The 27,515-nt window shown below is 46.0% G+C and overlaps 1 long non-coding RNA gene across 1 annotated transcript; it reads left to right on the top strand.

Moving 5' to 3' along the window:
• Nucleotides 1-59: 59 nt before the first annotated feature.
• On the top strand, nucleotides 60-25,927 carry LOC142015456 (uncharacterized). Its single transcript, XR_012646155.1, has 3 exons — nucleotides 60-177; nucleotides 22,496-22,672; nucleotides 24,833-25,927. It is a non-coding gene; the product is annotated as an uncharacterized LOC142015456 (long non-coding RNA).
• The last annotated feature ends 1,588 nt before the right edge of the window (nucleotides 25,928-27,515 follow it).

Genomic DNA, 27,515 nt, shown 5'->3' with positions numbered 1-27,515 from the left:
CCAGCGCAGCCCGCTCCGCTGCGCCGCGCCAGACCCCGGGCGCGGGAGGGAGGGGGCCGGCAGGGCGATCTCGCCCCTGCACGTTACCCCACCCACCCCGCCGCCAGGCCTAACCCGAACAGCTCTCGGGGGCGGCCGGCCGCGGCAGGCGGGGTGTTGGCCGGCGCCAGGTGCTCAGTAAGTACGCGCGAAAACAGCCGCCCACTTGGGCACACCCGCGATTGGTGAGGGGGGGGTTCACTGCCGGCGATCGGGGCGCGGGTGTGGGGGGGGGGTTACACTGCCGGCGATCGGGGCGCGGGTGTGGGGGGGGGGTTACACTGTCGGCGATCGGGGCGCGGGTGTGTGGGGGGGGTTACACTGCCGGCGATCGGGGCGCGGGTGTGGGGGGGGGGGGGTTACACTGCCGGCGATCGGGGCCTGGGGGAGGCGACCTCGGGAGCAGGCCCGCCAGGCACCTTTTACAGAGGCAGAGCAATTGTCTTTGCGTTGCACCGCCCCCCTCCCGCCGGCCCCCAGCGGCACCAACACCCCTTGGGCGGGCGGGGGAGGCCCGCGGAGCAGCGCCGTGAGTAAGAGCCCGCAGCTCGCTCAGCGCCCGGGGGGCCGCCTTGGGGGTCACCCAGCGCTCCCCTCCTGGCACAGCCCCTTCCTCGGGGCGGGCTGGCTCGAGGCAGCCCCGAGCGCCCCTGGGGCCTTAGCTGGCTGCCCCGGCTCCTAGGGAAAGACGGAACGAACCCCCCAAGCAAAGCGCCCGACCCGCAGCCGCGCCCGGTGCGCACCCGGCCCGGTGCGGGCTTTGCTCCCCCAGGCCCCGCCCGAGGCGTGCGGGACGGGCAGGGGCAGGCCCGCCGCTCGCAGTGGGGGGGGGGGGGGCGCTCGGGGCTGGGCCGAGCGGCGGGGATTAGCCCCTGCCCTGTCTGGCAGCGCCCTGCCCGCGGGTCTCCAGCCCCCACCCAGCTGCCCCTCGCGGCAAGGCGCTGAGCCACCGGGGCCCGATCCGCAGCCCGCCCCCACCAGCGACCTCCGCCCTCTGCCGCTGGTCCGTCCAGCCCCTGCCTCCAGCCGGCGGCAGCTTCTCCCGGGATGTTGCCGCAGCCACCTGCGCAGGGAGAGCGCGGCTGGCAGCCCAGGGCTCCGTGTCCTGCGCGGCCAACGGGTGCTGCTCCTTGGGAGCACGAAGCAGGGACTCGGCGGGCCCGGCTTTAGAGGTACCGGTCAATCAGCGGCTGCTAAAAGCCGCTCCCGAGGCCTCGGCTAACGGGCTGCTGGCGGCTCCTCCCGGGGACGTTCCGCTCCTGCAGCTCCGTCCGCGGGAAGCGAACCCCAGCTCCGCCTTGTTCCCCTCCAGGCACAAGGCAGCCTGCGTAAGGTGCGGCTCTGGACGGGCCACGGGGATCCAGCACACCCTGGAAGGGACCTCAGGAGGTCATCGCCTCCAATCCTCCCAGGCACCGTCTAGGGCATCCCGGCTAGATATCTACCCCACCTGTGCTTAAGTATCTCCCGTGATGCAGCTTCTAGGACAACGCCAGGCCAGTTAACCCTATTAAACAAAACCCAGCGGCCATACTCCAGCCGCCCTCCGCCCCTAAGCCTTCTGCTTTGGGAACTTAAAAACAAACGCTCTCCCTTCTGTCCGAACCAACTCCAATGAGCATTTCTCCGTAAAGCCCAAGGGGCCCTAGCCCACAAAGCAACGTTCACTTTAATCCTTCCCCTTCCAGCATCACGAGTGACCGCGCAGAAGTATCAACTCAGATGCCATGTTTTAAACTAATGAAAAATCATGCACATAATTGTAGTTAAGGATCAGGGTCTGAATTTGTTCTCTCCCTTAAATAATTAACACAACTGAAGTCTGTAGTTACCTGATTAAGCTACTTGATTTTCAGAACTATCTTTTCAATTCACAGTAGTAACTTGCAGAAGGAAACAGCTATCAAGCCGCAGGCAATCAGCGAAATGCTGCGCTGGGATAATCAAACCGCCTCTCTTTCAAGATTTGTTTTTAAGTGAAGGTCAAACTAAAGAGAACTCGGGTACCAGCCCCAGAAAATTGCTCCTGGCGTTAGAAACCATTGGTTCAGGGGAAGCCAGGTGGTTCAAGCTTGGCTTACACTGATTGGTTTGTATTTTTGTTTGTGGTCCCTCTCCTAGTTCCCAATGGGGCCCAAATTAACTGGGTACTGAAAAAGCTGTAGTCGGCTGGTTTTGTTCCTCTCGGTGCGGTAGTGTTTTTGAGCCACTGAAAGGTAAAATATTCTGCTGGCTACAGCCCTGATGGAATTTGCTTGTTTCAGATGTTCCTGAGCGCTTTGTGATCTAACTCACCTCCAGCACTGAGCAATGCGCAACACACGTGGAAATGAACGGTTTTAACTTTTTGTATCAGGCATTTTCTTTTCTCTGAAAATTGCCTAATTGGAGCTCCCTTAGCACAAACGCAAAGTCTTCCCAGAAGTGGATTCTCTTGCTCTTTAATAAAGGGCTTGCTTTAAGTGCCCAGCAATCCTAGGGAAGAGAAAAGGTAATTTCCTCGTTAGGCAGGACTGCATTACTTAGACTGGCGGGAAGACGTAAGAAATCCTCCCCTCTCAGGTAAACACAAAGAGGCTAGAATAAATCAAGCCAACTTTAAACCAAACCCGGAGCAAATACATTCCAGCATCTTGCTTCTGCTTCCGAGCCGATACACCCGCCCCAGCTGAGACCAGGGACTGAGAGGGAAGGGGTGAGAGCGAGGCAATAAATCGCTTTGTACCCCTCCAAACAAGTTTAATTCGTTAGAACGGTGTCTTATTCCAGAGAGCTGGGGGATCGGAGCGAGGAAACGCTCCTTGCTGGATCTGGCACATGTTGCAGGCAGTCCCTGCAGAGGTTCCCCGACCCCAGCTGGAACGCTGAGTACACACGGGCTGGCTAGCGCCTAGGAGAACACACGCATTCCCGAAGCGATGGACCCAGCCTTGTTAAAGAGCCAGATTCAGGGGCACGTGTTCCCAACAGCGATGCTCAGAGGCTGCCGCAGGAGAAGGTCCCACCGGGGAAGCCACAAAGCTGTATCAAATTGGAGACCCCTATTTTTATCTGGGTTAAGCGAGGAAGCCAACAAAGATTGGGTGGAAAAAAAAAACCAACCCATGGGGTGAAACAATCTATTTGCCCGCTAACTAGTCCCCCCTTGGCCAATGATCCAGGGGAAGGTCAGCAGAGAGATCACAGAGAGCCCCTGGTGACCGCCCTCTCCACCTTCTGCAGCCATTTCCTCACATTCAACAGGGCACCGAGTTAAAACTCCCGCCGCAATAGGTGCGGTGTATTGTTGGAACTGGTTGCAGACCAGAACTGAAAGTCAAGGCCGGGCGCGTGTCCCCCAAGTCAGGAAGGGGTTAGTAAGTGCATCCAGATCCCCCGAGCTCAGACCCCTTCTTCCAGAGGTCAAGCGAGTCCAAGGAAAAGCGCGTGGAAGGAGCCGAGCCCTTCCCAAGCGCTTTTGCGGATCTCAGGAGCAAAGCCCTGGGGTGGAAAAGGGCCTTGTTTCCAAAGGAGCCTTTCAACAGAGCCCATCTGCATTGGTCCCGGTCTCTAAATACCCGGAGGCCCCGCTCTAATCGCACAGGGCTGTGAACCAAGAGCAACTCCACGGAAGCCGCGGAGTCACTCAACAGAGCAGAGTTCAGACCTGGGCCCCCAAACACAAGACAGGAGCGCAGGAATTGCCAGGCCAGTTCAGCCCGCGCTGCTGTCTCTCTGACAGTGGCCATGAGCAGCTGCTTCAGAGGCAGGCGTGAGAGCCCCTGCAGGCAGCCGAGGAATAATCCCCGTCCTCCCGCCCACTCTAGGGCTCCCCCAGCCCTCCCCCACTCAGGAGCCGGTTCGATCCCCGACCCAGGGTGAACCTCCCCCCCAACCCTTTCAGAAGCCATTGTGAAACCGCTGCGGTGATACCCGTTATTCCCACACTCCGGGACAGAGCTTCCCTCCGGACCGCCGGCAAAATGGGCCTTGGGAACCAAATCTCCACGCTGCTGCGGCGCCTGCCCTTTCTGCCTCTTCTCCTCTTGTTTCTCTCCCTTCCGCCCGACCAGCCGAAGGGCTGATAGTATTTATTACGCTTTACTAAACACCAGAAATGAGCCGCTCGTGGCTGGGGGGCGGCGGGGCGGGAAATGACTTAAACAGAGATAAATTCCCAGCAGCCCCGATCTTTGTCCGCGCTGTTCAGTGCAAACAGAGGGATCTGTCTCCTCTCACTCAGGGAGCTGATCGGGGTTTGATTATTTAAGTGCCAAGAGCAGCAGAAACAAAGCTGCGAACCATCTCCAGGGGCGCGGGGAGCGGCAGAGAATTAATCACCGCGGGCCCGATCCTGCATTCCTCCCCCGCCGGAGAAGCCCGCCGAAACCACGTCCCTGGGGCTGCAGGATCGGGCCCGCGGCCTGCAGGGAACGGACACCCCCCACCCCCCACCCCGGTGGTGGCCAAGGGGAGGCTTCGGTCAAACGTTGAGCTTGGGCGTTTGGGGCCGAGCCGTCTGTCGCCCCCTTCCTCGCGAACGAGCTCTGCCCCCGCTCTCCACTCGGGGCTCCCGGGCGAGCAGAGGCGTCTGCCTCCTAGTTCATGGCTCAACTTCCCCGACCCCGGCTGGGAACCGGCCTCGCCTCCCGGCGCCGGGAGCCCCTGGGCCGGCGCGCGCCGTTCCTCCCCCGCGGCTGCAGCCCGCGCTGGTTCTGCCGGCACCAGCGGCGAGTCCCCGGGCACCTGGCGTCGGGGCCGGAGAGCCGGGCCGGACACGGGTGTAATTGCCACGCAAGGCGCAGGCCTCGGGCCCAGCCTGGGGCGGCGGGATCTACAGAGCGGGGCTCTCCGTCCGGCGCGGAGCAGGGCAGCTGGCGGCTTCCGAGGGGCGCCACCGGAGGCCGGGGGCTGAGCGGACGGGAGGGGGCAGGAGACAAGTGCGCAAAGGCGCGTGCGAGGAAAGGACTCGGCCCGTCCGCGAGAGCAGAAGGCGAGCGCGCGGGGGGGGCCGGGGATTCCCTCTCCCCCGAGGCCCCCTTTGAACCCTGGCACGCGGTCAGCAGCCGCGGGGGGTGGGGCAGGGCCGGAGCCCGGCAGCTCAGCGGCCCCGGGGAATTAGAAGCGCTTTCAGCCAGTCCCTACCCCGCCGCCCCTGTAACCTCGCGGGCCGCGCGCGGCTGGGAAAGCGGGCGAGGGAGCCGCGATCTGGGCCCGCCCCGCGCGCTCCTGCGGGACGGGACCTCAGCGAGTCCTAGACAGCGGCCGTGAGCCGCCGCTGGCCGCGGAGCGGAGCCAAGGCCACACGGGAGCGAGCCGGTAACCCCCGCGGATGCCGCCGGGGCAACGCCGGTGAGACTCGCCCGGACTCGCCCCGCAGGCCTGGCGGGAGCGGAGGGAGCCGCGCTACCGACAGGGGCCGCCCCGGAGAGGCGGGGTGGCGCCTCCCCGCGGCGCGCAGGGGCTGGCGCTCCAGCTGCTCCGCGCGCGGCCGTGGGAATCGGCCCGCGGCGCTGCGTGCGCTCGGCTCCCGCGGGGGCAGGTGCGGGGTGTGGGCCTTAAACCGCGGCACAGCGCCCGAGCCGAGCACGCACCTCTCCTGCCCGCCGGTTCTTTGCGTGCGCGCCGTCTCCCGCTCCCGGGGAACCCCAGCCTGGGCGGGACCGGGACCCCCCCCACCCCCGGGGCTGGCAGGGTCTGAAGTCGCCGCGCGCTGGGCAGCCCGAGAGGCTGTCAGTCCTCCGGAGATTTATGCCCCGGGCAGCCGGCTGGAACGCCTCGCTCCTTGCGCCTCTGCCAGGGCCCAGCGTCCAGCCAGCTCCGTCCCTTCCTTCTGATGGCACAGATCCATCGGCTGTGGCAGGAGACATCCCCCCCGGCTCGGTGCCTGGGCTCTTCTGCATTCTTGCTGCGGGCTCTTGCGTGGGAGTCAGTCCACAGCAAGGAGCTGAGCCAGCCCTGGCGCACCGCTAGCGAGAGGCGCTGGAGCGCGGGGCAGATGCTTTCCCCGGGATCCGCAACTGAGGGGTTTGCTGCAGCTCGGGTTCTTCCCTCACTCGCTCCACTGTCAATGCCGGGCGGCGCTACAGTAAATATGCCCCGGCAAAGTGTTCCCATGTTCTGCGGTCGCCAAAATAAGACAGATCTGGGGAGTTTACTCTATTATTTCACCGTAAATCTTTGGCATTCTGGAACTAATTATACAGAGGATATGTCTCAATTTGTTCTGCATTAATGCCACGTTGGGAGTGGAGTCAGGGCCAGAGCCAGAGCAGATAGTCGAGCGCATGAAATTGATGAGCTGAGACTCGCTGCTAGTCCCGAACGCACCATCTGGAATTCCAGTCTGAGGTTACAATTAGAACTTGTGACCCCAGATTCAACTTTGTGGAGAAGGGGGGAAAAGTTACTGACTCTGCACCTGTAGGAACCGCAATGTTCAAGTCATCGTCTGAAAAAGAGCTTTCTCGGTGTGTAGCGATAGATGGAGAGACTAGCAGGGCTTTCTCTCCGTGACTGGCTTTCTCAGTATTCCACAAAACTTCAGGCTCATACAAATACTTCTCAGCCGGCCGGTGTTTGTTTCTTTGTGTTACATTTCCCCGCTCCTAATTTTCTTGGTACTGGCTTTAAGGGTATAATTACTGAAGGATTTAACCACTAAATAGAGTCTATTTAAATTGTTCTTTCACTTCGGTGAAGCATCTTATAAACGCTACAGTAATGATCTAGCTCTGTGCTTAAATTCTTAGTAGGGAAAACAACTATGCGTCGGTTGACTTTTAATGGTGTTATAAGTGGGCGGGAACTCTTCCACTTTCTGTAGTAACTCTTCTTCTAGTATTTAGTCTCACCTTGCACCCCGCCTAGACGGAAATGGACTAAACTGAAGTACTAGGTAGTACAGGGGTTCTGGTAAAATTTATTAGCAGACTGCTAAGACAAAACTGAGTGTAAATCATGGAGCTGTATAAGGTCATAAAATATCTCAGTGCAGCTAGCCTTAGCCAAGATTCTGGTGAATAAAAGTTCATATAGAACTAGATATCAGTAACATCTTTCAGATCTGGCATATGTGACATTTTAAAAGTCTCAGATGTATAGGGAGATACACCTGGAATAGCTAAAACAATTACGTAGAAATCTTATTGGTATTTGCCACTTTAGTATAAGCTTGTTTTCTTTTACTTTGGGTAACATGGTGGACTTTGATTTCATCCTTTTCTCGCTGATGTTTGAAATTAGAAAATAATTTATGACATAGAGAAAGGATCATCTAAAAGTCCCAGAATGACTCAGAAATGGTTACTTTTAAATATACTAAATTGGGAGCTAAGGAATTAATCTGATCTGTAGCTTGACAGACTACAGCTTAAAACAGATCCACTTTTAAATATAATAATGTAGATGAAAAAGTAGCAAGTTGCCCCTGTCCCCCATAAAATTTATGAGATCTCTGAGCCATCTGGCATTTTGTCTGTGGATCCAGATACACATCTGGAATGCGATGGAAGGATTTACACATTCAAAAGAGGTGGGAAAGGTCCAGCTAAAATAAGCACATTATGGCAAGTCACTAAACCAGAGCTCAGAATACTTATGAAAACTTTGAAAAGTGAAGCCTGTTTGTGACGGGCACTGACACAGAAGATAACCCAAGGTCTCACTAACCTTAGCAAAAGAACAGGGCCCTGTTGCCTTGGGGGTGGGTGAACTGTTCTATAACAATTTCTCTAGTGGACTAGGTATAGGCAGGTTTTCCTACCACATACGGCTTCATGTTTGTTTTATTTCTGAACATTTACATATCTAGTCACCAAGCTTTGTGAGGACAGCAGTGGTTGGCGGCATGGTTTGATATTCTTGCTGACACAGATCCACAGCAAAAATCATGGCCCAATGTAACAGGCTTCATAAAGGCTGTGGAAGACATGATATGTGGCAGAACCACTAGGAATCCCACTGCACTGTGGGATCTTATGATGCTAACCAATGCAGAGTGTCAAAGCTCTATGTCACTGGTTCTCAAACTGTGGTCCGTGGACCACTACTCGTCTGCAGCCACCTTGCAGATGGGCCATGAGGGCTCACTCCCCCTCCACCATAGCAGGGAGCCTGTGCTGGTGCTCCAGCCCTGTGGCACCTTCTCCCCCTATAAGGTTCTTGCCCAACACCAGCTTTGCACTGATGGGGCTAGAGGGGAGCCTCAAGCTTCCTGGGCCAGGTCTGGCTTGCAGGTGTGGGGAGAAACACAGCCCCGGAAACCACCCATGGGATGGTTTTCAGCCATTGGGATCAGTGGAGGGTGGCACCTGGGAACGGTGGGGAGCACAGAGTCAGGTAAGTGCCACTCCAGGCACTCCTGCAACCCTCATACTACAGTACCAGCCAGACACTGTCTTCACTATTCCTTTTCTGCCTGGGTAGAGGATTCTATGCCCTCAGGCTCAGGGACACATTCATTGCACTCTGCTAGAAATCAAGGGAATTGACCTTTCATTCAATCAAAGCTGATCATGCTTAGAGTTCAAATGCTCTGTGTGCTTAACAGACTACTTCATGCAATGCTCTTATACAGGCAAATAAATATAAAGCACGCGCGCGCGCGCGCACACACACACACACACACAGAGTCTCTCTCTGCTCTGTTTAAATTGAATGAGTGTTTTTAGTGGGTCAAGACTCTGGGAAAGAAGCACACGCTCTGAGGGCCTGTACCTTAATCATTTATGTATGGTTCTTGAAAAAATAAATTGCTGCCAGAAAATAGTAATAAAAATAATTTAAAAAGTGACTTCGTCCAGCCCTTAATTCTTTGTCATTTTCCCCTCCCTGAGAAAACCCACATAAAATTTGCTTCCTCCTCCCCTCCCACCATTACATCCAACTCTTCCTTCTCGAGTGCACTGTTGTGTATAACATCCTACCAAGTTGCTGAGAGGGGAGACAGCCAACTGTAACTCCCCTTAACTCCAGCTCCTTACTCCCACCCCTTCAAAAGGCCTCACTGTCAGTGTTCTGAGCAGGTTTTAACACTGTGTTCTGAAATAGCACTCCATGGAGTCCCTCCTTCTAGCTGTCTCTTCTGATAGTTACATGGTCCCCACCACAGAGGTATGTGGAGCATCCATGTTCTCCCTGTTTCCACTTGCAGATTAACTGGGCTCAGCAACACCCATTTTTTGTAGTTTAGATAAACTTTGAGGCTGGAGAGAAGTGGAAATGAAGTTAAGGTGGAAGGGAGAAATCTCTGGTTAAAACAGAGTCTAAGTACTAAATTTATCTCTGGTGTAAGCCTAATGGAGTTACATGAAAGATGAAGTTGGCCCTAAAACAAATTTAAAACTAATTAATGCTTACATTCTACTAATCAGTCACAAAATATTAGGATACAGGAGTTAAAGATAATTTGGAAGTCTGCTGTATTGAGACCAATTAAAATTGTAGTTATTTTGTCTTCTTTTCTCATTGCTTCATAGTAGAGTTCACTGAATTGCTGATCAGAATTAAGACTACCTTGGTGATGCCTTAAGTAATTTCTCCTCAAAATATTAAACACTCATGGAAAAGAAACAGAAAAACAAGGGACAAAGAGACCCCGTCAGTTTGTAATTAATGCTTTCTAAAAGAAACAATGAAAGGAACAACCAAATAAGTGTTACTCCTTTCCTTAAATTGCAACACAATTGATTAATAGCTCTATGAACAGATTTGCAAGTAGCACTATCATGCTAATCAAGATATAAAAAAAGTTTATGGGCAGTTTCATAGAAAAAACAAGATAAAACTAATGGAAATATGATACTGGTCAATAGTGCATTTATTCAAAATGTATTACCGACTTCAAGCCTCCATAAATTCTTTGTAAAAGAAACTTCCATTGTGATCCCTGTTCCAGATCTAAGTGATTTATTTTTTCCCCTTTAGTAGAAATTAGATATATCTCAGAAACTCCAAGTTATGTATCTGTTGATATAGATTTAATCATGCTCTCATGAGATAATAAATATTAAACTCAAATAAGAAGACAATACAAGGAAAGTATCTGTAAGAAATAGATATTTTGATTTATTAATGGACTAACTCACTTGAGGAAACTCACATTTTTATGTAATTTGTTTCCACATTCAGAGGATCCACATTTCCAAACTATTAGCTCTTGGGAATAGAGCAGAGGTTGAATTCTGTACAGTTTCAATAAGGTTTCTTAGAAGTTATTTATCTCATGGCTTCACTCTAAGCAGCATAATTCTTTACTCTCTCTATGAACAATTGGGGTCATGAATTCTACTTGTTTTGATGATCATTTTACATAGCTGTATATTTATTATGTGTACCTGCATTTCAAACAAGTAGCATATTTTATATTTAAAAAAATACACTCAGAGAAGTTACACTGAAATACCTGTCAGTCCATTTTCTAGCTCCAAGATTTTTTTCCCAAGACCATGCATAGTATTCTGTAAAGATACCCTGTTTTGACCTTTGTACAGTTATTGCCTTTAGTGATTCATAATGCCTATATACATTTATTCAGTATTGCTGGAACTTGCTGCAACATTCCCTATAAGTAATTTCCATATAAATGTGGTAAAAACTAGGGTCCAAAGTGTCAAAGCTGCTCATGGAATTGTGGAACTGTGCACCTGATCTGCCCATTTAAATGCTACTCAAGTAACTGTTCATGCATGTATATTTTAGTCTAACTGAGCAGCTACGCAATTTATATACATGGTGTGGTCCTGAGTCCATTGAAGACAGTGGAAGAGCTCCCATTGATTTCAATAGCAGGGGATCAGCCCCATGTACTCTGCACATGAACAGTTGAAAATGTAAACCTAGAAGAGCAAGCTTGCATCTGTCTGTAAGTGGCAACACAACATTAGTGAAATATCATCCATTCAGAAGTTCTTACAGTCAGGAATTACATTTCCCAAACCACAGGGCTTCTCTTCGAAGATATATAATTATCTTAACAGAACTTATTGCCAGGAAGCTTTTCCTCATTGTTTCTTTTTCTTTGCTGGTCATTTAATCTATCGCTTGTCATATCCACTTGTAAGATCCTAGATAGGTCTCCATCTTTCATATTTAGGTGCTTCACATGCTCACAAGCTGGTTTGTCCCTCCATCACAATTGTTCCTTTGCTAAGATATACAAATTTAGTTGTTTTAATCTATCCTCATAATAATTCCCCTCTTTCTTCAATGAGCTTCATCCACCAACATTCTCTGGTATGGAAGAGCTCAGTACCAAACTAAATATTCTGAGTATAATAACATTTGGGTGTCCCAACATGCAAGATTTTTGCAATCTGGATCTCAGAGTCATCTTGAGCAACTGAGTGGTAGTCCAAAAATGAATGCAAGATTATCATATTAGTATAGGAAGCTTTGGGTGGCATTGCTAGCTAATTTTTAGTGTTTTTTTCTACAATATTTTTTCCAAACAAGGCCCTAACTATATTAGTTCCATTGCACTTGTCACAAATTAACACAATTAAATAATATTTACAGTGACTGTTATGTTCAGAATACTTTATAAACATCTAACACCACTAAAATGCATTATTCCAATTTTCTAAATAGGGAAACTGAGGCAAAACACAAGTTATTTACCCAAGGCCCACAAAAGAAGAAATATTTGAGCTCGGACTAGAGTTCAGGAATTCCTGTCCTCTGGTCTCATGCTTAAAACACAAGAGCACATTTGTCACTTGGTGACAGTGACACTTTGCTCATCATACTATCTCTGGAGAAACACAGTAGAAACTGTTTTTAATATTGGAATTGTCTGATGCATTTCCATATGTGAAATAAGAACATTCCGCAAACTAGACATTATTAAACAATAAGATCTCACCTATAAACCTTAAGAACATAAGAACATAAGAATGGCCATACTGGGTCAGACCAAAGGTCCATCCAGCCCAGCATCCCATCTGCCAACGGTGGCCAATGCCAGGTGCCCCAGAGAAGGAGAACAGAAGACAATGATCAAGTGATTTATCTCCTGCCATCCATCTCCTGCCCTTGTTCTGAAGGCTAGGGCACCATACTTTATCCCTGGCTAATAGCCATTTATGGACCTAACCTGCAAAAATTTATCAAGCTCTATTTTAAACCCTAATAGAGTCCTGGCCTTCACAGCCTCCTCGGGCAAGGAGTTCCACAGGTTGACTGTGCGCTGTGTGAAGAAAAATTTCCTTTTATTAGTTTTGAACCTACTACCCATCAATTTCATTTGGTGTCCCCTAGTTCTTGTATTATGGGAAAAGGTTAATAATTTTTCTATATTCACTTTCTCCACACCATTCATGATTTTATATACCTCTATCATATCGCCCCTCAATCGCCTCTTTTCCAAACTGAAAAGTCCCAGTCTCTCTAGCATCTCCCCATATGGGACCCGTTCCAAGCCCCTAATCATCTTAGTCGCCCTTTTCTGAACCTTTTCTAATGCCAATATATCTTTTTTGAGGTGAGGAGACCACATCTGCACGCAGTACTCGAGATGTGGGCGTACCATAGTTTTATGTAGGGGAAGTATGATATCTTTTGTCTTATTATCGATCCCTTTTTTAATAATTCCTAACATCCTATTTGCTTTACTAAATGCCGCTGCACACTGCGTGGATGTCTTCAGAGAACTATCCACTATAACTCCAAGATCCCTTTCCTGATCTGTCGTAGCTAAATTTGACCCCATCATGTAGTACGTGTAATTTGGGTTATTTTTTCCAACATGCATTACCTTACACTTACCCACATTAAATTTCATTTGCCATTTTGCTGCCCAATCACTCAGTTTGCTGAGATCTTTTTGTAGTTCTTCACAATCCCTTTTGGTTTTGACTGTCCTGAACAACTTGGTGTCATCTGCAAACTTTGCCACCTCACTGCTTACCTCATTTTCTAGATCACTGATGAACAAGTTGAACAGGATCGGTCCCAGGACTGACCCCTGGGGAACACCACTAGTTACCCTCCTCCATTGTGAAAATTTACCATTTATTCCCACCCTTTGTTTTCTGTCTTTTAACCAATTCCCGATCCATGAAAGGATCTTTCCTCCTATCCCATGACCGCCTAATTTACATAAAAGCCTTTGGTGTGGGACCGTGTCAAAGGCTTTCTGGAAATCTAGGTATATTATGTCCACTGGGTGCCCCTTGTCCGCATGTTTATTAACCCCTTCAAAGAATTCTAATAGATTAGTTAGACACGACTTCCCTCTGCAGAAACCATGCTGACTTTTGACCAGCAATTCGTGCTCTTCTACGTGCCTTGCAATTTTATTCTTTACTAGTGTTTCTACTAATTTGCCTGGTACTGATGTTAAACTTATCGGTCTATAATTGCCAGGGTCTCCTCTAGAGCCTTTTTTAAATATTGGCGTTATATTGGCCGTCTTCCAGTCATTTGGTACCAAAGTGGATTTAAAGGATAGGTTACAAACCACTGTTAATAACTCCGCAATTTCACATTTGAGTTCTTTCAGAACCCTTGGGTGAATACCTATAATTGGTAAGCTCAGAAACTGACAGGCTTCAGATAAGCAGAACTAAATTAGTTAAACTGCAGATACTAAAAATCTTACTTTGGTGCTTCAGAACTTGGCAGACCCATGCACCTAAAACTGGGTCCAAATCCAACTGGAAAATATGCTTGCATAGAAAACACCCCATATATGTTAATAAGTGCAACCATTTTTCTTCAAGACATGCATCCCTTTTGTGAAATATGACATTGCAAATAGACTTTGTAGATAGCATTTTTGAAAGATGACAGAACTAAAACAAATCTAGGTCATCATATATATTTATACCATGTCACTGAGAAAGACAAGTGAGAGTCTGGATCTTTCATTTGTAAGAGAAAGGATAGGAAATGTCACTGGAATCCCAAAATAACAGAATTGTCCCGGGAAAAGAAAACAAAACAAATGTTCCTGGAAGATTTTTCATTTTAGAATATCCAGTCTTCAAAGGTGCAGGCAGTAAGCACCTACAAAAGCAGAAGAAACTTCTACTTCAAAACCAATCTACTTCACATTCCTCAGTGACCTCTAGATACAGGGCTAGCCCTGGCAGTTATACCCCTGTGTTGTGACTGTCAGACCTACAACAGCATAGTATATTTGGGAGTGGGCAACACTCACCACCCTTTGGAAAGAGGATGAATTTGGACATCTGGCAAGGGTACTTGGTGCCCTTGTTACTTAGTTTGCCATAATAGGCAGGGTTCTAAATGGAAAGGGAATCACAGCTGGCTTCCAGGTTTAGGAAAGGACATCTCCACTTAAAACCTCCCTAATATGGTTCCCCATATAACAGCAGCACATACATCATATATGTTCTGAATCACCCCAACCATCCACTTCGGAATATTAGAGTTGAATCTTAAAGAAGTCTCTTTTTGTGAAAGATTCTCTCTCTCTCTCTCTCTCTCTTTCTGAATGCTTTGATTTATGTCCTCCCCTCCCTTTCCCTCCCCCTAGTTTGCTTTCTTTACAGAAGAGAAAACTTATGTTTTACCACTTTAAATCCATTTGATAGTTTCTGGCCCATCCTCTTTTAGAGGAGACTGGAAGGATCTGCGAGGCATATTTACATACCCGGTACATGAGGCTGTTGCATTTTGTATTTCCATTTTAATACTTTTATTTTTTCAAGTAGACTGAAAAAATGCAAGTGTCTTAAGACCATATGACCAGCAACAAAACTTCATGTACCACGTAGGCTACATTGGAAGTGTGTTCCAAAAGACACTGCTTGTAATTATAAGGTCTTTTGAGGTGAGGGTGGCACAGAGAAAAAACATAACAGACATTTAACAAAGGCCACACTAAAAATGTGAAAACAAAACAAAAAAAAAAGCAACTCTCCCTCAGGAACCAAAAGGCATTTCATACATGTCCAGTGAGACATTAAAAATAATTACATGGAAAAGTAATAGCTCCCTTGGTTGTTTTAATGTATTTTTGTCTACAACAAGAAAACTGCTGTCTTGGCTCTGCTTGAAAGGTCTTTCAAACAAAAGCCCTTCAAATGACCTTCGGATTATTAAACAGCAGTAACAATGAACATGGATCTCAGATTTAAAAGTGTGTCTAACCAAAAAGAATGCTAGTTTGGATCTTAGAAATAGTTTGCCCTTTGTGAAACTGGAAATATACAGGGTTACTTTTCTTCAATAGGAGTCCCTTGTCTGAAAACAAAAATGTATAAGAAAAATCTGTTGTTCTCATCTTAAGGGAATTCAGGTAGAATTACATTTTTATTTTTTCTCCCTCACTATATCTTTGTTTCTGGTTGTAAGATTTATGAGACATAAGTCCAATTCCAAAGCTTGGATTTGGTTCCTAATTTAAACTTCCCCGATGTTCATGCAGATCATAGTTCAGACCAGAAAAGTTGTTATCCATGTCATCTTCTATATGATTTCCTCAGAAAATATCTACAGTTTATTAATATTATGGAAGAGATTTGAGGTGAACTAAAGAAAAAGAAAACCAAAACCAACTAAACACAACATGCCAAAACATGAAGCCAGCCCCCCAAGTACAGGGATGTTGAGATGTTCAGTAACATGCACTCATGTAGATAATGTAGCAGGAGAAACAAACACTGGAGAAATGGAAAGGATAGTTATGCCCAGTATAAAACCATTATTTAAAGTACTTTAGCATTGAAATTGTTATCAGATACTAACTTCAGAAACTGATTTTAAAATAGTTCCGATGTGTTTTCATTTATGAAATTTCACAGAGAGACTGCATTTCCAGTGGCTTCTGGCGTTATTGGTGCTAAAACGCACAAATGTGTTTGTGATCTGTGAACAATATTTTCTAATGGCTGCTTGTGACACATCCTCTGTAGGGGAGGTTCTCTTGTGGATGGATAACTTGTCAAAAGACAGGAAACAAAGAGTAGGATAAATGGTTGGTTTTCAGACTGGAGAGTGATAGCTAGTGGTGTCCCCCAAGGCTCTGTACTTGAACCAATCCTATTCAACCTATTCATAAATGATCTTGAGAAAGGAGAAAACAGTGAGGTGGCAAACTTTGCTGGTGACACTAAACTGCTCAAGACAGTTAAGGACAAAGCAGACTGTGAAGAGATTCAAAAAGATTTCACAAAACTCGGTGGCTGGACAACAAAATGGCAAATGAATTTTAATGGTCATAAATACAAAGAAATCCACATTGGAAAAAAAAATAACTACAATTAGACATACAAAATGATGTGGACTAATTTATCTATAACCACTCAAGAGAGATCTTGGAGGCATTGTGGCTAGTTCTCTGAAAACATCCACTCAATGTGCAGCAGCAGTCAAAATAGCAAAAAGAATGTTAGGAAATATTAAAAAGGGATTGAAAATAAGACAAAGAGTATCTTATTGCCTCTATATAAATCCATTGTACACCCACATCTTGAACACTGCATACAGATGCGGTTGCCTCATCTCAAAAAAGGTATCTTGGCATTGGAAAAAGTTCAGAAAAGGGCAATGAAAAGAATTGGGGAACACCACATGAAGAGAGATTAAAAAGACTTGGGCTTTTCAGCTTAGAAAAGAGGAAACTAAGGGGAATATGATAGAGGTCTGTAAAATCATGGCAGGCAGAGAAAGTGAAAAAGGAAAAGTTACCTACTTGTTCCCATAACATAAGAACTGGGGGTCACCAAATGAAATTAATGGGCAGCAGGTTTAAAAGAAAGAAAAAGAAGCTTTCTTCACACAGAGCACCACAGCATTTCAAAGGGGCCTGGAGCTTTGGCTGCAGTGGTGGCTGGAGCGCTGGGCCCCTTTGAAATGCTGGACCTGGGGGCAATTTGCCCCTCCCGCATTAATGGGTCTGACTGCCAGTCAAGCATGCTCTTCTGAACAAAGGCTGCCAGCCAATGGGGACTTGTATACAGTAAGAATAATGGGATCAATGCTTTCACATCACTGGTAGAAATGATGGAGGCTGCAGTGTAGATAGAACACAGGTGTTCAGAGACACCCTGTCCATAGGACGAGGTGAGGCAGCCGCCTCAGGCCCCACACTTTGGGTGGGGGGTTCATGCCTCAGGGGTGCTGGGAGGGGCTGGTGCCTTCCCTAAAAACAATTGAGAAGAAGGGTGCTTTTGGAAATAGGGTTTACTTTCGAAAGAGCAGCATCTACTCTGCTTTTTTTCTTTCAAAAGAAGAATATCCAAATGAGGTACCAGATATATAAATTTGCACCTCTTTTGCATTTTCAGTTTCCCTCATTTGCATGCCTCTTTCGAAAGAGCAATGCTAGTGTAGACACAGCCTGGCTATGTCTACATTAGTCCCTTCCTTTCAGAAGGGGCATGTAATGAGCAAGTTGGGAAGATGCTAATGAGGCACTGTCATGATATGCAATGACTCATTTGCATAATGAAGACCATGTCGGATTTGAAAGCACCTCTTTAGAATTGCGTGCTGCTTGTGTAGACGGTGGCCTTTCGAAAGGACCGCCCCCAGACTCTGAAAGTCCCTTCTTCTTATTTGGCTTTAGGAAGAAGGGTTGAAGTCTGGGGCATTCTTTCGAAAGGCCCCTATCTACACCGGTGGTGCGCAATTCAAAAGTGGCGCTTTTGAATTGTGTGTTGCTGCCATTATGCTAATGAGATGCTGCATATTCATGGAAGTGCCTCATTAGCATCTTCCGAACTCGCTCATGACCATGCCCCTTCTGAAAGGAGGGGCTAGGGTAGCGCAGCCCCTAAGTGTTCTAAAATCTGAGTGTTACTCTGATTGTTTGGAAGTCTGCCTCCTGGGGATGCAGAATATCACCAGTGATCCAAATTTGGGGTAATTTGACCAAGGAACTCAAACCTGTTTCCTTCTGTTAAATGGAGAGTGAGGTATGGATGAATCACTGCCAGATTTAATTGAGATAGAGAGCGCAAACTCATACCACCATCGGCTAACATAACGGCTGTGTCTATATTTGCATTCCTTTTTCGAAAGAGATATGCAAATGAGAGAAACAGAAAATACAAATGAGGCACAGATTTGCATATCTGACACCTCATTTGCATATTCTAATTTTGAAATAGCTTCTTTGGAAAGAAGAAAACCAGTGTAGACACTGCTCTTTCGAAAGTAAACCCCATCTTCGAAAGAATCCTTCTTCTCTTTTTCTATGGGAAGGATTCTTTTGAAAATGAGATTTACTTTTGAAAGAGCAGTGTCTACACTGATTTTCTTCTTTCAAAAGAAGCTATTTTGAATTTAGAATATGCAAATGAAGTGCCAGATATGCATATCTGTATGCATATCTGCACATCATTTGCATTTTCAATTTCCCTCATTTGCATACCTCTTTCAAAAGAGGAATGCAAGTGTAGACACAGCCAACTAAGGATAAGTCAGTCACAACCCCGTTCAACAAAAGTAGTTTTGCAACAGATGCCTTAAGGTGCACAGTTTGTGAATCATGGGTGCTGGCAATTTGATTTTGATGAGAATGTAATCTGTCTTGGGGAGGGATGTGGGAATTAGGCAGGTGAATAATTCCTAGGCAGGGAACAGTAATGGGAGTCAGAGGAGTGGAGAAATTAGAGGAAGAGTAATGAGGGGCAAGGAGATTGTGGGGAGGGGAGAAAGACTGGAGGTTCAGGTGAGGAAGACTTAGCACCTCCCAGCTCTTCCAGTGCACCCCCAGACTCCAGAACTTCTTGTGCTGGCAGTCTGCAGCTCTTTCAGGGTCCAGTGCCCCCCAGCTCTGCACCCTAGCTAGCTAACCTAAATGGCTAGTACTATCAGGCACAGAGATAAATGGAAACAAACTGTAGTTTTAGGCGCTACAAGAGTTCATCCCTGAAGCCCTTCAGTTCCTTAAATCACTTGACCGTGTGTTCCCAAACACAGCAATAGCATACAGGATTTTGCTGACAATACCAGTCAGACTGGCTTCAGGGGAGCAAAGCTTTTTCCAAAATAAAAATTAGGAACTACCTAACAGCCAACATTCCCCTGCATCTTTTCCACCCATGTGTGTGGTTTTTCCATCCACATGTGGAATAATTTTTTCTGTGCACTGAGGTGTGTGCAAATGTACATCACCAGCAGAAGTAGAACCTAGCTGTGGGAGCTTTGTTAATCAGCTCAGCGGCATTTGAATCTCCAGAGCAGCTGCACAAGCACACAACTTACAGGGAACACTGCCTACAGCCAACTATGTCTTAAGAAAGGGTGGGTGGACTTGCCATTCTGTCCATTCAGAAGGAAGTAGCATCAAACATGGATTTCCATGATCTGATAGAAGAGTTTGCTGCAAGGAAGTCCAGGAAGATGTATTTCAGGATATAAAAGTGGTGTGACACTGATCATGATCAGTGAGGTTTTTAATCATATGAATGTAATTATAACAATAAAAGAGCCACAATACAACGTTATAATTATACAGCTGGGCATTATCAGTATTTCACCTGCAGCCAGCAGATGCCCTTAAAGTTCACTAAAACCTGATTTCACCTGTAATCCTGTAATAAAAAAAAGTATTAAAGGAGCCCTCCCCATATCCATGACTTGCCCCAGGCCCCACATCTGTTTTGGGATGGCCCTGCAAGTGTTTTTAAATTACCGCTGAACAAGATTAGATGATACGGTATTAAAATTAGCTGCATGTTCTCGTTATTATGGTTGTCATTACTGGTAGTTCAAATGGAGCTGATCCAGATTAAAAAGTGATTACAAATTTTCTCAGTGAAGAGGTACCCGTAAGCTCTTAGACATATGAGGTGTTTGGAAATTATTTCTCCAACACACCTTTACTACAGTCATTTAGCACAGTCTCTCCTTTGTAACATTCCTGCGAATTCAACTAAAAATTATATCAGATGTCTGTAACAGTGAAAATAAAACAACGCATTTGTTTCCTTACTAACAGACCCCTTCAGTTTTGAACCCCAAATACCACTTTGTCATATATAAACAAAATAAGGTCTTTGAAGCACAGAGTTAGCATCTTTACAGGCCAAACCTTTCCATTTGTATTCAGGGCTAACTGTTGCAGTGCAGGTAGCAGCCATATAAGCTGTCTTGCTATTATGCCCAACTCTTGGTTTGGAAGAGTTGGCTATAGGGACAAAAGATTGTTCATTCATTCTCTATAACCACACCAACAAGGCTGATCATTAGTGTCAAGTTAAAGCATTTGTGTGACCTGGGATTACACTACTGTTCATAAAAGCTGCGTCTACACATGCACGCTACTTCGAAGTAGCGGCAGTAACGTCGAAATAGCGCCCGTCACGTCTACACGTGTTGGGCGCTATTTCGAAGTTGAAATCGACGTTAGGCGGCGAGACGTCGAAGTCGCTAACCCCATGAGGGGATGGGAATAGCGCCCTACTTCGACGTTCAACATCGAAGTAGGGACGTGTAGACGATCCGCGTCCCGCAACATCGAAATAGCGGGGTCCTCCATGGCGGCCATCAGCTGGGGGGTTGAGAGATACTCTCTCTCCAGCCCTTGCGGGGCTCTGTGGTCACCGTGGGCAGCAGCCCTTAGCCCAGGGCTTCTGGCTGCTGCTGCTGCAGCTGGGGGTCCGTGCTGCATATACAGGGTCTGCAACTAGTTGTTGGCTCTGTGTATCTTGCACTGTTTAATGAAAGTGTGTCTGGGAGGGGCCCTTTAAGGGAGCGACTTGCTGTTGAGTCCGCCCCGTGACCCTGTCTGCAGCTGTGCCTGGCTCCCTTATTTCGATGTGTGCTACTTTGGCGTGTAGACGTTCCCTCGCTGTGCCTATTTCGATGTTGGGCTGAGCAACGTCGAAGTTGAACATCGACGTTGCCAGCCCTGGAGGACGTGTAGACGTTATTCATCGAAATAGCCTATTTCGATGTCGCAACATCGAAATAAGCTATTTCGAAGTTGGGTGCACGTGTAGACGTAGCCAAAGAGAGCATAGTAGCCATCAGATGATACTACAACCTTGACTGGATTTGAATCAGCAATACAATAATCGTGAAAGAACTATATCCCCATTCCACCAATGTATTCCCTTTCTCCACTCTGCCATATTTCAAGACATTCATAATTCCGTCAGAATTAATAAACACCCATTTCTTTCCTTTTTAAAACTAGAAAATATAACTGTAGGTCTTCATCTTGCAAAGCATGTAATTTACTATATAAAGTGATTATTTCTTATATAAAGGGTACATAAAAACAGGCAATAACATATATAACATTCTGTAAACATTATTATTGATTATTATTCTTACCAATGTTGTTTTGTTGTCAATTTTAAGAAAATGTGAAATTTGTTTTTTAGAAAATCTTAATCTCGTTGTTTCCAAAAACATTTAAAACCTGGCACCAGAGACCATGGAACTCTGTTTTATACAAAACCTTTTTTGGGAGTTACTGCTCACTTCATGCTAGCTGCACTGCTTTCACAAACTGCATTATTCCTTTGTTATAAACCTAAGCAGGTAAGGCTGATATTCATCAACTGCAGTACTTTGTTTTCATTCCTGTGTTTGCAGTAATATAGTCATAATGGACCCACTGGTAACAAAAGACCTTACGTTGGATCTGCAAATACCAGCATAACAAAATCAGCTTTAGAAGCTGCAGTACATCTCAGGGGTTTTGTTGTGATGGTACAGTGGGTCAGAAGAGGAACAAGAACTTCACCGATAAACAAAAACTAGACATCATCACTTAAATGTCCAGATTTAAGGATCTGGCTTCTCTTGTCGCGTATACAATGCCTATTAATTCCCAAGGGTGTTATGTATACGCTCATGGGCTATGTCTACACTAGAGTTCTGTAGACAAAACTTACAGAGCGTCTACACACAAAATGCATTTTGTAGACAGAAACTGTTGACAAAAAAGCTGTGTAGATACTCCGGGGGGGCCCTTTTGTTGACAGAGCAGATCAAAAGATCGAACCGCTTTTATGTGTAGACAGGATCTGTTGACAGAACTTTTGTCAGAACATGTCTTCCAACAGTAATTTCTGTAAACAGACACTTCTAGTGTAGACATATCCAGAGAGGGCAATTAGAGACTCATTACTAAGCATGTGCATTGCAAAAATCACCCAGAGGCCCCAGTCAGGATCAGAGTCCCATTGTATCAGGTACTCTACAAAAATGTTCATTGACTAAATGGGAACAATACCTTTTATACATTAAATGCCATCCTTTATGGTTTCAGTGACTCTATTTTTGACATTCCTATATATTGCAGCAAGAATGAAGAGCCTCAGTCATTCGGGAGACCTAATTTCCCATTAACCTCCCCCTCCCCCACCCAAAAAAAGGCTTATTGATATTCTTTGATATTTGCAACATATAGATATATTTTAATACTTTACAAGTTTTGATTTTGCAATAAATTAAAGTAACTTAAAATTTGAATATCTAGCACTGTGCTAAGATAAGAAGACATATGTCTTGACTACTACCAAGACCTTCTAAAATGCATTTTATCAAGGCAAGAAGAGGCTTCATTGAATTTGCCTGTGACAACTGTAATGAAATTGCCGGATGAAATGAAGTGTCAGCAATGTTTACAAACAAGATGACGAATGTTGAGAATCCCTATATTGGAAAGATATAAAGCAGTTCTATGGCAGGCTGTCATTAATATGATTGGCTGACCAAGTTTATGGTGAGTAATATGGCTACACCTAAGTTAGCAATAGTAAATGTCTATATATCAGGAGATAGCCATGAACAGTGAAGACTTCTTGACCTCAGATACGAAATAGCTAGAGACTTTCTTATGGGAAAAAAAAAGACAATTCAGGAAATCTAGTTCTACAACTTTCCTTTAAAACCAAATTCTTCAAGTTGTTAGCAGTTTATAGATAAAAAGCTCCCTCAGAGTAAGGAGTTTGAAGTATTAACACAATAGAATCCTTCATCAGTGGGATATTTTGATCTTCTCTTTTTTCTGGCTCTACTACCATGACGTTGCCTGCCAAGACCAATGCAGTCCTCTTACAGAAAAAGTAAATAGGAGATGTCTGAAATAAGGAAGGCATGGCATCAAACTCAGCTCAAGGAGGAGCAAACCCCGTAGGACCAGCATAAAAGAGAACTAGTGGGATTGGCTAAAATATGCTTTGCCTGTTAAATCAGGATAAGAAATAAAAACTGTTAGTTTTTTTTTAAAAATGTATATATAGGTGCTTCAAACTGTTGCAAAACCATTAGGCTCTTTGGTGTATAATCAGGGGAACGGTAAGGTGATATTACTTTTCTATACAAAAATAGTAAAAGCATTACTGGAATATCCAGTTCTTGACTCCACACTTCAGAAAAAATATCAACAAAATGAAAGAGTTACAAAGAATGCTACAGCAATGATTCACGGTCAGTAAAGCCTGCATTACAGCAAGAGATTAAAGAAACAATTTATTTAGTTTATCCAAAAAAGGTTAGGAGGTGACAATCCCAATCTATACATAAAGATTTCTGATTGTACAGGGGTTTTTAATTTAGCAGACAAATGCATTACAAAATCCAATGACTTGAAGCTGAAGGTGGATAAATTCAGACCGGGAATAAAATACACATTTTTAACCGTGAGGGTAGTTAGCCATTAGAATGATTTACTTAAAGATGCAATGAATTGTCTACCATGTACAGTGTTTAACATCAAGATTGGTTGTCTTCCTAATGTAAGCAGGAATGTGCAATGTAATGTAATGAATGTGCTCTCTGACTCCTCTGCTAGCTGTCAAAGGAGAGCTCATTTTCCTTCCCTCAGCTGAGAATATGTCATCACGGCAAATCACACTCTATATTATAGCAATGATATGAGTTCTCCTCAAAGGGTCTGTGGAAACCCACTAGAAGGGTTACATTAAAATAACAGAAGTTTGAGCCTGATGCACAAGTCACTCGGTGAGATTCTATGAACTGCATTATACAGGAAAGCATCTTAAATGATTAGCATGGTACCTTTCGTCCTTAAAATTCACCAGTCATGTACAAACTTCCCATATTAGTATGTTTCACCCATTTTGACCTATTATCATATGTATAAAGTCTTAAGTGAGGGGGTGGGGTGAGGAAGCACATGGAAGGTCAGGCTGCCATCAGTATGTGTGTCTAGGAAAGCAGGCAGGGCCATCAGAGATGCTGGTTGTGTACATTTCAACTTTCCTTAGTGCAGATGATACAAGGAGTCTGGATTCAGAGTTAGTTGTGCAAAATCTTGTTTGTTGGTGTCTCAGATTTGGCTTCCAAACTCCAGACCAGGGGTCAGCAACCCCCAGCATGTGTGCCACTTCTGGCACATGAGCCAATTTTAGGTGGCACGTGGCGGGAATGCAGCCCCACCCCTCTCCCCCTGCAGCACAGGAGGAGGCCAGAGGATGGAGCAGGGGCTAAGCCCCTGCTGCAAAGGCTCCCACCACAGTGTACCCTTGCCGTGGAAGCTCCCGCTGCAGCGCAGAGCTGGAGACTGTGGGGCAGGACCAGGGCCAGAGCCCCTACCTTGAAGGCCCCTGCTGCAGCATGAGGCCAGGGTCGGAGCCCCTAAAGTTATGCGGGGCTGGTGCCAGAACCCACACCACAGAGTGGAGCAGGGGCCAGAGCCCCTGCAGTGCTGTGAGGCTAGGGCCGGCCAGAGCCCCCACTGGAGCCTCTGCCGCAGTGAGGAGCATGGTGCCATTAAGGGTTAAAAGAATGAGTCGAAGTGCATTTTCTCAGGAGCTGTGACAGTAAGAGATAGGTTTATGTATGTGTGCAGGGTGTGTGGAGGATTGTGGGGATTTTTTTTTTTTGCTGATTTTTTTTGTGTGGTTTTGTTTCTTTTCAGGGGGCTTGCCGAAGTGACCCCAGACCTGGCGGTGGTGCTGAGCCCCTGCCATGGCACAGGAGTGGACATAGAGCTGGAGCCCCTATCTGTCCTCTGCACCATGGTTGGGCCTAAATCCCTAAGTCCCTGGGAACTACACCAACACTGCCCCAGCTTGGCAGCATTGCTTCTTTTGTTGAGAACCAAGCTGTCCTTATACTGAGGGAGTATCAGTGACACCAATGAGTATTTCAGACTTAGGTGACATATCTCTTTATTCCTGTAGGCAGAGCCTTGCAATTAGTAAAGCTCTGCATCTTTATTTATTAATGAACTTGTTGTAAGGAGGACTATTAGTGACTTTAAAAAGCATCGCCGTTGATCATACTGTTCATGGAGGTCAAAAGGTCAAATTTTGGCACTCCACCTCGGAAAGGTTGCTGACCCCTGCTCCAGACATTTGTACAGAGAAGAGGTTTGGATATAATTTCAACTTTGACCGATCCTCAGAAACTATCTGAATTGAATCTCTGAACTGAAGGAAAAAAGGATATGTGTTCACATTAATCTGGGAAGCGAGTTTAAGAAGTATTAATCTGCAGTAAATTTTTACATCTTCAGAACTGCACTTGTATCCTTCCAAAGGGGTTTATTTTCTGTTTCTTTTCATTTGCACCATTGTCCCCTATAAGCCAATTCTTTATTCTGCCTGGGAATAGTAGAATGTGTTACTAAGGAAAGAGTTTACTAAAAGCTGAATTAGCTGAGATTGATTTAACAGTGTAGGCATTTACTTGTTCTTAGAAAATCTTGTGTGAACTTTGAAGAAGTTGTTTGATTCCATTTTTTCTGAGCAGGATGTAAAGTGATTCTCTCTCATTTCCTATAAAGAGCCCTAATAAAAAGCTGTCCTGTGACACACACATGAAAAGGGTAGAATAAAGGCCCAGTTGACAGAAACCACTCCAGAATGACATATTTGTGAGCTTTGTATTTATTCCCTGCCTTCCCTAAAATTAATTAGATAACAAGAAAATACTATTGGTTATTGTATAAATGTACTTTAAGCAAACAATGGCCTGTCATACTTCATAACACTGGAAGATTAAAAAAATTAGTAACATCACTTTTGTGGAATTCTTTCCATGTGGTACTATTTGTGAAATTCACTCCATTTCACTACAGCTGTGTAACACTCCTATCTTAAATCCTGAGAGCTAAACATGTTGAGTATCATTAAACAACTTCAGTTATGTTCCCAGAAGAGTAGAGAGCCAATACAGCAACACTTTCCATGGAGCACAAAAGCAGCAAATAAGGACATTGTTTGGTTTCAGTTTTTAATAAATCAATGTTTGTTGTTTTACTTAGAATTGTTAGTTTCTAATCCTAATAACCCCTTTAGTTAATGGCAAAGAACCTTCTAAAGCCTATTCTGTTCTATACATTTGTGTCTAAATTAACCAGTTCCACTCCCCCAAACAATGTCATTTACTTACTAGATTGGGAGAGGTTGAGATTACTGAGCAGACAGCAAACTCATCATTACTTGTAAGAAGCACTTACAAATGCACTTCAGATACCGGCCAGCTAAAGAAATGGAATTTATGGACTCTGGGTCCAGTCTGCCTTGTCTGAAAGAACTTAACATCACTATGGTGCCTTTGTGGGAGAGGAGAATCTGCAGGGGTTGAGCACGCAGCCATATTAGTTGAAAGCCAGATTAAGTGCAGGCTATAGTGACACTGGCTGTACTGTTTGCGAGAGGCAGGAAAATGAAAGGGTAGAAGAGCAGTAGCTATGGGAACTGGATGTGCAGCTGTGAGGGGCAGCTAGCTCACTGGTATGCTTTTAGCAGAGACATCTATGTGTTTTGGCCTTGGGGAGAAGCTGCAGCTGTGTTCCAGCTGTGTACAGCTGAGGAGTGATACAATGGTTAGCAGTAACAGTGACAAGTGAGGATACAGGCCTTAGGGGGAGGAAAGAGACAGGAGGTGGGGACCTAAGAGAAAAACTGGCACTGTGACAAGAAAGGGTGCAGAACCTCTTATCTTTGAGATACTCCCTTTAGTGTTGCAATGAGTGAGAAGGCTTAAAAATACAGAATCAGGTGTGTGTGTGTAGAAATAAACTGAACATAGGCTCTGTAGGTACTTCCTGAGCTGAGGCTCCCTGAATGAGAGAGTTTTTCTCTTCCTCAGCATGCTGGTTCTGGATAGACTAACCCACGGGCAGCCAACCTTTTCTCGTTGGGAGCCACATGACACTTTTTTACATGTTCCAGGGGCCGAACACAAAGTAGCCCCAAACTGCCCCCCTAGGCTTAACCCCTCTGTGCCCCAAACCACCCCCTCCTTCACCCCAGGCTTAATTTCTCTCAGAGCCAAACCACACACCCCACCTATCTCACACAGGAGCTCTGTGCGCTGCCGCTGCTGCCCCCCCACTGCACCTTCACTGGGTTACCACCTCCTCCTCAGTGCAGCTGTGCAGCTCCCCCCAGCTCTCCTACTCCCTTTCACCACGCAGAGTGCAAGCAGCTCCCTGCCCTGCCGCGCTGAAATAATGGGACTCAATTTAATTGGTCTAACTGCCAGATCCCTCCTGTTCCATTATTTCAGCAAATCAGGGCAGGGAGACAGAGGAGGAGTCAGAGGTGGCAACATCCGGGGCTGCAAATTGCTTCTTAAAGAGCCACTTGCAG

Source organism: Carettochelys insculpta, chromosome 6, assembly GCF_033958435.1.
Source record: "Carettochelys insculpta isolate YL-2023 chromosome 6, ASM3395843v1, whole genome shotgun sequence".
NCBI lineage: Eukaryota > Metazoa > Chordata > Testudines > Carettochelyidae > Carettochelys > Carettochelys insculpta.
Note: the sequence above shows the minus strand (reverse complement) of the source record. Positions and strands in the feature narration are given on the sequence as shown.